The sequence below is a fragment of the Miscanthus floridulus genome, chromosome 5 (assembly GCF_019320115.1).
Source record: "Miscanthus floridulus cultivar M001 chromosome 5, ASM1932011v1, whole genome shotgun sequence".
Lineage (NCBI taxonomy): Eukaryota > Viridiplantae > Streptophyta > Magnoliopsida > Poales > Poaceae > Miscanthus > Miscanthus floridulus.
Genome location: NC_089584.1, coordinates 25071904 through 25084935, shown reverse-complemented (window position 1 = coordinate 25084935; position 13032 = coordinate 25071904). Strand labels below are relative to the sequence as shown.

Sequence of the window (13032 nt, the reverse complement as noted above, 5' to 3'; positions counted from 1 at the left end):
GATTGGTGAAATGAAATACTAGCACACATAGGATGATAGTTAGATACACCTTGCTTATATTCAAGTAATACTAGAACCTTGCTTATAATATTGATCTCATAGTGTATCTAGTGTTTGAGTTTTGCAAGTGATTCCAAGTGGTATCTAACTAACAATGGTGCTAAGGATATGGTATATTTGGTGCACTCCGATTGGTATCACGCTTCAAAGGTCCATCTCTTACACCTTAGCATCAATTGGTAGACATTGCCCTCCCACATCTCTAATATATGCATATATGCAAGCTTCAAACCAAACTCTTAGCACATATGTAGGGGGGAGCTAATGCTACGAAATCAGGTTCATGAAACTTGTCCATATCCTTTACACATTGTAAAATGCTTGGGCAAGCAACATGGATTCAAAATGATTTTAATTCATATCTTTGTGAAAGGGTTGTCATCAATTACCAAAAAGGGGGAGATTAGAAGCTCTAGTTTGGTTTTGGTGAATTGATAAAACCCTAGGTTCTAACCCTTACTCTAAGTGATCATGAGATAGGGTAGCACATTCCAAGTGTAGCAAATGGATGAAGATCATGATGCTGGTGATGGCCATGGTGATGATCAAGTGCTCAGGCTTGGAAAAGAAGAAAGAGAAAAATAAAATGGGCTCAAGGCAAAGGTGATATCCATAGGGCCATTTTGTTTTGGTGATCAAGACACTTAGTGAGTGTGATCACATTTAGGATAGATAGACATACTATTAAGAGGGGTGAAACTTGTATTGAAATGCAGTTATTAAACTGCCACTAGATGTTCTAACTCATTGCATATGCATTTAGATTCTAGTGAGTGCTAACATCCTTGAAAAATGTTTGTGAAAATATGCTAACACACATGCACAAGGTGATACACTTGGTGGTTGGCACATTTAAGCAAGGGTGGAGAAGTTGGTAAAGTCATGGAGGTGACTGGTGCTGATCGGACGCAGGGACTTGCTTGTCCGGTTAGTGGTGCACAGAAGGGCGCTACGTCGGTCCTTGATCAGACGCTGGCGCATGTGGAGATCGGACGCGACGGCAGTGAGTCCGATCACTGATGACGTACACTAAAGTAGGGCGCTGAAGCTGGCAAAGAGGGAACGGACTCTGTGGTGCAACCGATCATAGATGATCTGACGTGTCTGGTCTCAAAAAATATGTTCTGGAACCTCTCAGTGTAAAAATCATCTTGACTGGACTCTACGTTATAGAGCGCCCGGTCATCTTCTTCAGCGCGCCTGATCTCGGCAGGGTTGGCTCGGGCGAGCACGCGAGCGGACACCACAGTGGCGCATTCGGTCGCGTGGTGCTATGTCCGGTCATGACTTAAGCGGTTGGCGCATATGTTCTGACTGTTGGCATCGAGCGAAGGAGCTTGAACATGAGGGGCACATGGCCTCCATCCAGTGATTAGATGCTGGGGCTGTTGAGTCCGGTCAATGCGATCGGTGTGTCCGGTCTGTACGCAAGGGCACCCCACCTTGACCCTAATGGCTCTATTTCATGAGGGTGCCTATATAAGTGATTTGGCCGGCTTGGGCTCATACTCTTAGCCATTTCTATTGAGAATACACCCTAGTGAGCCTAGCTAATCCTCTCTCACTCATTCTACTTGATTGATTCATCATTTGATGAGATTAGAGAGCATTCAAGTGCATTGTTTTGAGTGATTGCATCTAGAGACACTTGGTGATTGTGTTTCGTTGTTTCTCTTGGTGGTTGCCGCCACCTAGATGGCTTGGTGCAGCAAGGATCATCGAGCAGGAGGAAGGTGATTGTCTCCGGCTCCGATCATGGTGATTGTGAGGAGTTCTTGACCTTTCCCCGGTGGAGAGCCAAAAGGTACTCTAGTGGATTGCTCGGGACTTGTGTGATCCCCATCTTGTGTTGGTTGTGCAGCACTCGATTACTGGGTTAGGCGTGTGATGCCTATTAGCGTATGAACCTCCAAGTGGGTGTATCACCACAACGGGGACTAGCTTGCCGGCAAGCAAGTGAACCTCGGTAAAAAATCATTGTGTCATCTTGTCTCCGAGGATTTCTTTGGTGTTCATTGATATATCGTGATTGATCATTTGCCACGGCAGTATAACCGTCCTACCTCTCTTGTGCATTTTCTTTCCTAGTATAGCTAAGCTCTTTACTGTAATTAGTTTTGAGAGCTAGCTTGTGTCTTGTCTAGTGGTTAGTGCAGCTCTTCAGTTAGTCTTTGAGAGCTCACCAACTTAGTGGTAGTGACTTAGCCTCTTGTGATAAATAGAGATTATAGCAACTAGAATTGTGGATAGGAGGATTGCATTTTGAGTAGGCTAGCGCAACACATGCTTCGCTTCATAATTGAAGAGGGACTATGACGCCTAAGAGGGGGGGGGTGAATTAGGCAACTTAAAATTCTAACTCAAAACTATGGCCTCTTTTTCTAACCTTAGCAAAACCTATGTAAAAGATAAACTATCTAAATGTGCAACTACAGTTTTGCTAATGTGTTGCTATGTCTACCACAAAAGGAGTAATACAATCAATGTAAATGCAGAAGCTAAAGAGCAAGGTAGAGATATGCAAACTCCCAGTCGACTGACTCCTGGTATTTTTACCGAGGTATCGAGAAGCGCGCAAGCTTCCCATAATCCTCATTGGAGCCCCTCGCAAGTAATCCCTCGCAAAGGGCCAAGCTCCTAGGTCGGGTAACTCCATGGATAGCCTCAGGGCCTTCCCCACGCGCAAGTGGATCTCTGACGTGCCTTCCAGCAAGCCTCTCCCGGATGCTCCCCACCGTCTTCACTATCAAGCTTCCGGCCGAAACTCCAGTGGGCCTTGTTCCCTCCGGTACATGGTGGCGGTCACACCACAAACACGGTTGGTGTGATCTCACAAGACTACAAGCCCCTCCGATGTACAACAATGGCGCCATGCAAGCACCGAGTGGTAAGAGGTATGCAAACCTCACTAAACACTAGGCCTAAACCTAGAGCAAGCGCATAAGCGGTGGTCTAATCAACCTAAGCACTTCATAAAGCACCTATGCTAATCACCTGATGAATCACTAAGCTCTATGCAAGTAGAGATCACTAAAATAGTGTATCAACACCCTAGATATGTTTCCTCAGCTCCACACATACCATTTAGGCCGATTGGGGGTTGTATTTATAAGCCCCACTAAGAAAGTAGCTGTTGGGGACGAAATCGCGCTTTTCTGCTACTAACCGTACTGCTGATCACATCCTGACCGAACAGCGTCCTAGTCATCCCGACCATTAGAGCTACGATCAACTGATCGAACGCTGCCAGCTTCCGGTCACATGCCACCAGACACGTCCGGTCGCAATGTTCGCCACTCTAGGAACCTCTCTGTACTCGATCGGACGCTGTAGTTCTAGCGTCCGATTGATTTGCCACCAACATCCGGTCTAGCGTCCGATCGCTGCTACTGACGCCTATTGCCGAGCCACTTGATTGGAGCATCCAGGTTGCTTTTCTCCAGCAGTCCGGTCACCTCTGTGAGCTCGTTTCTTCGTGATCTTGCGTACGGCTTGGTTCCTATCTTCAGTGCTTGGACTTTGCTTGATATCTTGGGTCTTCTCTTGTGCTTCTAAGGTCTTGCTTATGGTGTTGATCATCGGATCATCACTGTTGCCTTCGTCCAAGTCACGTCTTGTACCCTATTGAACTACAAAACAATCACTTGCAAATTCATTAGTCCAATTTGGTTAGTGTTGGTCATCAAACACCAAAATCCAAAGTAAATGGGACCTAGGGTCCATTTTCCTTAACAATCTCCCTCTTTTTGGTGATTGATGACAACATGACCAAAGAAAGCAAATAATAATAAAAATTTGCAATTTAAAAGCTATCTACTTGCTAGGATGCAATGCAAGGGGCAAGGTTATATGATGCTAAAAGATACTACTTGTAAGACTAGAAGATACCACTTGAACACTTTTCTTGCCTACTTGTAAGACTAGAAGATACCACTTGAACACTTTTCTTGCCCTTGCAAATGTCCCCATGTGGCATTATGGAATTAAGCCCTGCTTCCTACAAATTCTCCCCATTACATAGGCAATCCATAATCCACTATCCTCCCTTTCTCGGACCATTACCACTTGTAGACCCCACTTGTAGACCACTATATGATCTGGCTTTTGGTCCTACAAATTAATGCTTGCTTTGGTCCTCTAAATTCTCCCCCTTTGGAATCAAACACCAAAAAGGAAGACGTTAGTAGCACAGCGGAGGGTCAAACTTTGTGAACCTTTATATGTAGAGTGGAATAGGTCACAAAATTTGACTCTCACATTATATAGATTAAGCTCCCCCTAAATATATGCATACATATGGTAGAAAGCAAAACATATGCATAATTGGCAAATTGTTGCTTAATGGAATTTGATCTATATAGTGTATGGAGAAAGCATATAAATATCAAAATGAAATCAACATGATGATATCGATTTAGAAATACCACATGTGGAAACCAATTTGATTTCTACCACTTGCAATAGGTGGTGTATACTTGAATTATGATGCTTAACTCCAGGGGACTCCATTTTCCTTGCAATGAGACTACTACACACATGATAAGCTTGAAAAAGGTGTTAGTCTCAAAGCATCCAATTTGTAGAGTAACCTCCCCCTAAATTTGTGCACACAAGTGTGGGATACATGTAGAAGTCATGCACATTGATTTTAGAATCAATAATACCACTTGAAAGATGATATCTCATGAACGTGTGAATCATTTTCGAAGATGATATTTGGGAGAAATTATCTACAATTTGGACTTTGGCACATATTAGGTGAACAATCAAAAGACAAGCTATGTGCCATGCTCCTAAACAATTTTAAACCATGTAGGTTTGCTCTAAGGGTTAAGAATGAAACCGAGCAAGCCTACCATAAGATATACCTAGTGTATGCATGACAAAAGATATAAGCATCCAAATGCAAACATAGGCATGAAAAGTAACTAGATGCTTAATGATACCAATTTGTAAGAAATAAAACATGTAGGAAAGCAAATTGATACTACTTGAAGGAAATCGAATCTAGTTACCTAACATGGGAAGGGGAATTTGGGTCCATAGTATTCACTAACCCACTTGGCAATGATTTTGTCCATCATGATGCATCTCATGAAATGCACCCATACTTTGCCAAGTCTCCAAATTCCCCGATGTCCAACGGACTTTTCACTTTCCTTTCGGGATCCAAACCTTCTTGGTGCTCTTCATGTTGGAGATGATTTCCTTTGGCACCCAAAAGCGTTTGACCCCATTGTTGGCTTGCTTGTTCACCTTGATGGCCACCACCTTATCATTTTTCTTCTTCTTCAAGAGATAAGGTGTGGAGGCCTTCTTGTCTACCTTGTTGGTGTAGGTGTTGGAGAGCTTGCTTGTTTGCTTTTTGTTTTTCTCTTTCTTCTTTGCTCCTCCCCCATTCTTCACCTTGCACTCATAGGACTTATGACCTTCCTTGTGGCATACATAGCAAATCATGGTTTGTCCTTCATCAAGCTTCTTCACTCCCTTGACGGTGTTATCTTGATGAAGTTGGGCTTGCTTCGCCTTGCCTTTCACTTGAGTCAAGTCCTTGGTGAGGCGAGCTACTTCTTGCTTGAGTTGCTCATTCTCCTTTGCAACCTCTTGTGTGCATGTATCTACAATAACTTTCTCAATATAAACTTGGTTGCACAAAGGTGAATCTAAATATAAATCATTATAATAAGTAGAGGCATCCTTTTTAGACATGTTAAAGATAGAATTTTTCTTTTTAGATGCCTTGGTGGGGATTGTACTAATGGCTTCAAGATTAGCAACTTTATTAGTTAGCTCATCACAATGTTTGCACATGATTTCCATTTTAGCAAGCAAACTTTTATAAGCATCTTGTGCATGCATTTGTTGTTGCATTTGTTAGCTCATTACAAGTTGCTCATCATTGATTGTGCATGCATTTGTTGTTGCACTAGCCTTAAGTTGCTCAATTTTAGTAGATAGTTCAACATTGAGATTAGCAAAGTTCTCATATTGTTCAAGCAAAGTTTTGTATGCTTCTTGTGAACTATCTATCTTTTCTTTTAATTTTTCGAGCTTTTTTTGTTGACTAGTGCAAACTTTAGCATAATTAAGATTTTGTTGCACAATTTCCTCATAAGAAGGCATTTCATCATCACTATCACTCTCACTAGAGGATGAGCTTTCAGTTACCTCATGCCATAAGGCACATACAAGAAGAGCTTGATGATGAGTGCTTGCGCCCTCGCCTCTTGTGATGGTATTCTTCTTCACTTGAAGAATCATCCTATGACCTTATTGATGTGAGGACTTGGTTCTTGCATGCCTTCTTCTTCTTTGTCTTAGGTGTGGGCTTGTTTGGACAACCTTCCACAAAATGCCTCAACTCGCTGCATCCATAGCATCCTCTCTTTCTTTGCTTATTTCTTTGATTGGTGAAAATGAGATCTTGGATTTAGGATGGGCACACCCTTGACATTAAGCCTTTGGATCATCTTCTCCACCATGTTGATTAGTTTGATTGATTCTTCATCAAGGTCGGAGGTGGAGGAGGAAGATTGATCATCTTCACTTGAATCTTCATCACCATCATCATCCTCATTTTCTTCTTCATCTTCACTTGAGGAGCTTGAGCTTGAGCTTGTCTCAACTTGCTTGCCCTCATCTTCTTTTTCTCGCTACATGCAAGAGCTTTGCCTTTAGCTCGATGAAGAGGCTTCGTCTTGACCCATCTTACGTGATATTTTAAATGCCACTAACTTGCCAATGACTATGCCTGGGGCCATGGTGCTCAAGTTCTCCATGTTGTCAAGAATGGTGATGATGCTTGCATATTTCTTGTGGTAGAATGGAGATGATCTTCCTCACGATGTCCGCATCATCTAGCTTTGTTAATCCTATTGAATGAAGCTCATTGATAATTAGATTCAAATGAGAATACATATCACGAACAAGCTCATCATCATTCATTGTAAAGGAATCATAATTTTGCTTAGCTAGACAATGTTTTTGCTCACGGACATTACTTGTGCCGTCATGGAGCTCTTGAAGTTTTAACCAAATTTCATGTGCCGTATTTAAAGTGAACACTTGGTTAAACACATTCATGCTAAATGATTCAAACAAGCAATTCTTAGCTCTAGCATTGAAATGCATTTCTTTTTCATCACTCTTTGTGGGTTTTTCAGGATTCTTAATGGGTTTCATCCTGTCACGAGTGACTCTCCAGACACCCAAATCAACCGCCTCAAGGTGGCAAGCCATTCTAGCTTTATAATAAGGGAAGTTAGTGCCGTCAAACTGTGGAGGCCCTAGAGGTATCCATCCCAACCACTCTAAATAGCGTCGGCCCGACGGCGGTTAAGCCAAAAGTCTAAATTGAGCCAACCTGGCTCCGATACCAATTGAAGGGGTCCGTAACGCCTAAGAGAGGGGTGAATTAGGTAACTTAAAATTCTAACTCAAAACTATGGCCTCTTTTTCTAACCTTAGCAAAACATATGTAAAAGATAAACTATCTAAATATACAACTACGGTTTTACTAATGTGTTGCTATCTCTACCGCAAAAGGAGTAATATAATCAATGTAAATGCGGAAGCCTAAATAGCAAGGTAGAGATATGCAAACTCCTAGTCGACTGACTCCGGTATTTTTACCGAGGTATCGAGAAGCACGTAAGCTTCCCCCTAATCCTCGTTGGAGCCCCTCGTAAGGAATCCCTCGCAAGGGCCAAGCTCTCCGGTCGGATAACTCCGTGGATAGCATCGGACCTTCCCCAAGCGCAAGTGGGTCTCTGACGTGCCTTCCGGCAAGCCTCTCCCGATGCTCCCTGCCGTCTTCACTATCAAGCTTCCAGCAGAAACGCCGCAGGCCTTGTTCCCTCCTGGTACACGGTGGTGTCCGGTCGATTTGCCTGCCAGCGTCCGGTCCAGCATCCGGTTGCTTTCCTCCAGCGTTCGGTCCAGCGTCCGGTCACCTCTGTGAGCTCGTTTCTTTGCGATCTTGCGTATGGCTTGGTTCCTATCTTCGTGCTTGAACTTTGCTTGATATTTTGGGTCTTCTCTTGTGCTTCTAAGGTCTTGCTTATGGTGTTGATCATCGGATCATCACGTTGCCTTCGTCCAAGTCACGTCTTGCACCCTATTGAACTACAAAACAATCACTTACAAATTCATTAGTCCAATTTGGTTGTGTTGGTCATCAAACACCAAAATCCAAAGTAAATGGGCCTAGGGTTCATTTTCCTTACAATAATTGTCTAACCACTTGGCTTTAAGTGTTGTTGTAGAATTTTTAATAGCCTATTCACCTCCCCCTCTAGCCATTAGGACCTTTCATATAGCCCCCAACTCTAAATCCACCAAAAAACGGTTCCACTCCCTAAAAAGTTTGCCAAACACTCTAGCTCCACCAAATCTAGATTCACAAAAAATGTCAATGTGAGGCTAGATTCACCAATTTGGTGGATCTCCTCAAGGGGTGCTCCACCAAACTCGAATTGGTGGAGTTGGAAAAAAATTACCCACCACTGCCACTGGTTACACAACATAACGGTTCATTCTAATTTTTTTGTGTTGCCTTCTCTTCTTCTCCCGATGCTCTTCTTCAGCCATGCCTCTCTCTCCACCGCCCGGACATGCCCAGTCCCTGCCTAGCGCCTCACTGTCGGCTCCGGCCCCGCCCTCGTGCGTGCCGCCACCCCCGAAGGCACTCGCCACCTCGACTCTATCCACCGTGGCCGCGCCTGTGGGGGTCGTACCAGGTCGTGGCTTTGTCCGTCGTGGCTCTACCCGTGCGGCAGGGGGCGCCGCCTGCCCACCACCTCCTCCGACGAGCGCGCTCTAGCCCTGCTCCTGTCACACGGGATCCGCGCACGCAGGTGAGCCGTACCTACCATGGCCGGCCGCGTGCACCCTCGGCGAGGCCAAACCCACCATGGTCGGCCGCTGTGCGCGCCCAGCGAGGTTGCGCCCGCCTCCTTTGAAGTTGTCTTCTCCCTGACGCGCGCCGCCGCCTCTCTCCACCAGGCGAGATCCGCCATGGCCGGCCGCTGCGAGCTCCTCGTGCGCCACGGCCACGAGCACCCTGGCCGTGCGTGCCCTGCCACCGCGAGCCTGCCTGGCCGTACGCGCGCCGCCGCCATGAGCCGACCTCCGGTCAGTCGTGCACGCGAGCTCAGCGAAGGAGGAAGATGCCTTTTTTTCTGATGTGTGGCTCCCACGAAGGAGACATTGACATGTGGGACCCTTCCCATGGGCAAATCTGGCCATTCCCATCAAATTGCCCTTGCGTGCATCTGAATCTACCGCGTAAGCCAAACAGTTTCACGGTGGATCTTAGATGCACTAGTGGAGCTGCTCCCCAGTGAATCCCAGATCCAGATTCACTTTTCCAGTGAAAGAGGTGTCCCAAACAGGCCCTTAAGGTCTGTTTGGAGAGGTTCTGATCGGCTCCGCCTCGTGCTCCTGTAGCTGCACTGTAGCTGAATCAGCCGGCTCAAACCCTAGCTCCCCCAACTTCTTCGTTTCTCAGTTTATTTCCGACAGAGCTAGAGCCGTTTTTATGTATTACATACACTGTCCAACCGTGATTCACAGTACTCCTGGAGCCGGACACCGGAGCCTCACCGAACGGCCCTTAGTGCGTATAGTTGAAAAGATGAGACCAGTACAAAACAAGTAAGGCACGCTAGGTCCATCAGACACGTCTATCACTCATGGCGAACAAATGATGTTTAGGTGATCACGTCGTCGCTAGCGACTAGCTAGCTAACGAATCACGATTATGACGTCCACACCAAACATTGCGGGCCGCGGGCGACGCCCTTTTGAGACAATCAGACCTCAGAGGAAGCGGTTGAGGTACTCATCGACGGTGGTGTAGTTGACATCCGGGTACTGCTCGCTGGCGTCCACCCCCTTGGCCGGGTCGATCTCGAAGCCGGCCTGCTCCCCACGCACGTACCCCGCGTGCCCGATCGCCAGGATGATGTTCACCGGGATCGGCGACTCTGCACACGCACGCATGGACACTGTTAAAACCTGTGCAATACTGCAATGGATCATCCAAGGATGAACCAAATAAACCAACCTTGGATCTGCTTGAGCACGGCTTGCTCGGGCACGTACTCCCGCCGGAACGTCTTGCCGGTCTTCCTCTCCCACAGCGCCAGCAGCTCGTTGTGCGACAGCGTGTTGGCGGGGGGCTTGATGTACAGCGTCTTGTTCTCGGCGCGCGGGTCAGTCGGCGGCCAGCACCGTGTAGGTCCCGATGTCCGCCTCGTCGACGAACAGCACCTGGTGTCGCCATCGCCGAGGACGACCTCCTTGTCCGTGGGCGGGCCGGGGGCGAGGAGCTGCCTGATGTTCGGGAGCCCGTAGCCCGCGAAGTAGCCGACCACGGCGTAGGTGTACGGGATGCCCGCGGCCTCGGTGGCGCGGCGGGATGGCCACCTTGCCGCTTAGGATGGACTTGCCCGGCTCCACGATGCCCGTGCGGTCCACGTCCAGGCCGAACTACGACGGGAAGAACCGCTGCATGCATATATGCGCAGGAACAAAGCAGATAGATGTCGGCACGCAGTTCCAGTGCAGCAAGGGGAAGAAATAAGAACAAGCTAGAAGTCTAGAACAAGCAGGACACGACCGACCTTGACGTTGCCGGCCTCCTTGATGGCATCGATGAACCTGGTCTGGTCAGAAATCTGCATCTTCCCGACCGTGGAGATGACCACGTCCGCAGCCTTGACGGCGCTCACCAGGCTAGCCTGGTCGTACAGGTCGCCCTTGAGGAGCGTCACGCCGGTGTCCTGGAAGCTCTTGAGCAGCGCCGCCTTGCCGGGTCGGCGGGGGTGGTGTCCCTGACGAGCGCGACGGTGGGGTGGCCCAGCTGCGCGCTCGCCGCCACCTAAGGTTTTCATTATCGGAAATAAAAATTTATCGGAGGTCATGGATAAATAGGATAAGCAAGATATATCGGAAATATCGGACCAAATTCAAAAAAAATTCAAATTGTTTTGAAAAAAATCAGTAGAATTTGACTCTAAACTATTCCTAAGCTATTAAACATCACTTGTTCACAGATAAAAACAAGAATAAAATATTATAGTGTGGGATTAGTCGCACGGCTGAATTTGGGTTGTCTGTGTGGAAGCAGGAAAAAAGGAAAAAATTTGGCCGATGTCAAATTTTATCGGACCCTGTGGATAGAAAGAAAATTTCAAAAATTTCCAGTGAATTTCGGCCGATAAAAAAAAACCTTGGCCGCCACTACGTGCCTGCCCAGGTACCCCGTGCCGCCGACCACCAGGATCCTGCTCTTCTCCGACGCCATCCTGATTGTTAATTACTAGCTACCGGGCAATAATGCGGGATCGATGCAGTTTGCTTAGCCTGTTGATCGGCGTGTTAGTTTCTAGACCTGAGGAATCAAACACCACTATATATAGGAAAATACTCCTGGCAGCTGGTTCCATGGATATCGATGCTTTTTTTCACACGAGGCTAACCCACTTCCATTTAGATGAACGGAAATACAAATGTCTGGTGTAGCAGAAGAGCAGAAAGAAAACATGCTACTACCTCCAGCATATCTGCACTCTGCCTCGGAGTCAGCGGAAGAGCAGAAAGAAAACAGCCTACTACCTCCAGCGTATCTGCACTCTGCCTCAGAGTCAGATAGCCCCCAGGAGCTAAAACTTTAGAAACCCACCAGCTTAGAGCAAGTACAATAATTAGCTTATAGCTAAGCTAATCAATATTTTTTTTCTGTTGTAGAAGAGATAAGAGAGTTTGGCTCTCATGCAAGCAATAAGGTAGGCACAGAAGTATAGACAGTAGTAGGTTCCAATAGAGATATATATGAGGAGGATTAGAAAAAAATAATAGAAATACATAATAATAACTAAATTTTGTAGACAAATAGAAGGTTGACTGTTATATATCCTAGCTCTTATAATTTGACTTATAATCAAGCACTTAGCTTTATTATTTCTTACGAGAGCATATAAAAGAACTACATGCCTATTACAGACCTTCCAGGCCGAACAGTCATATCACAAAACACTACGGATCAAAAGGCAACTAACTACTGAATTCCACCATCCTTTGGTCTCCAGCTCGACATCTACAGATTCTGGTCGTCCTCGTCCTGATGACGCACCCCGCCCCCCCCCCCCCCCCCCCCCCCCCCCCGACCCCTGCCGCAGACGCTCCTTTCTGTCCAGAGTCTTGTTCTTAGATGTTAGAATCTCCACTGGAACTCTGAGCATTTCCTGTCTAATTCGGTGTACAAACCTGTCCAAAAATGCATTAAAGCATATGCTTGACAAATAATCTCGATGGGATTATTGATATTTTTCTCGTCAAAGCAAGTTTTGTTTTTAGCTTTCCAAATTGCCTAGCAGACTGCAGAAACTACCTACGTATATATGAAAACGAAATTTCTTTCCTTTAGGCAACCATTTGTCACACCAGGCTCAACATTGAGCTAAGGATGTAGGACATTATTAGCTCAATACCTTTAGCAAACACTACCCAAATTATTTTTGGAGTTGGACAAGTACAGAAAATATGGTCGATGGATTCAAAATGATCACAAAAATGACACATTGGACTCCTTGTCCAATTCCTCCTGATTAGATTATCTTGTGTTAGAATAGCATCATTTGTCATAAGCCACATAAAGAATTTTATCCTTTTAGGGACTTTTCCTTTCCAAATTCTTTTGTGAAAAGGCCCAACATCGTTTTTGGTTATACACAGACTTGACAAAGAAGCATTGTTTTTTTTTTCAAGTTTCCAAGTTATAACATCATCACCTTCCTGAAGTTGAAAGCATTCAACATCAAACCAAATTTTCTCCAGAAGCAATCATGATCCGGTTTTTACAGAACAAGGCGTCTGCGGCATCCACGCGAGAGTCCTTGATCCTATTCTAGATCTTGCCCGCCTCCAGGCAAGATCCTCGCCGCGCCGCCGTGGGCTTCCTGTCTACGG

General features: G+C 45.9%; 1 pseudogene; it reads right to left on the bottom strand.

Annotated features, from left to right (window-relative positions):
• Positions 1-9585: 9585 nt before the first annotated feature.
• Positions 9586-11368, bottom strand: LOC136454423 (isoflavone reductase homolog IRL-like; annotated as a pseudogene).
• Positions 11369-13032: the final 1664 nt, after the last annotated feature.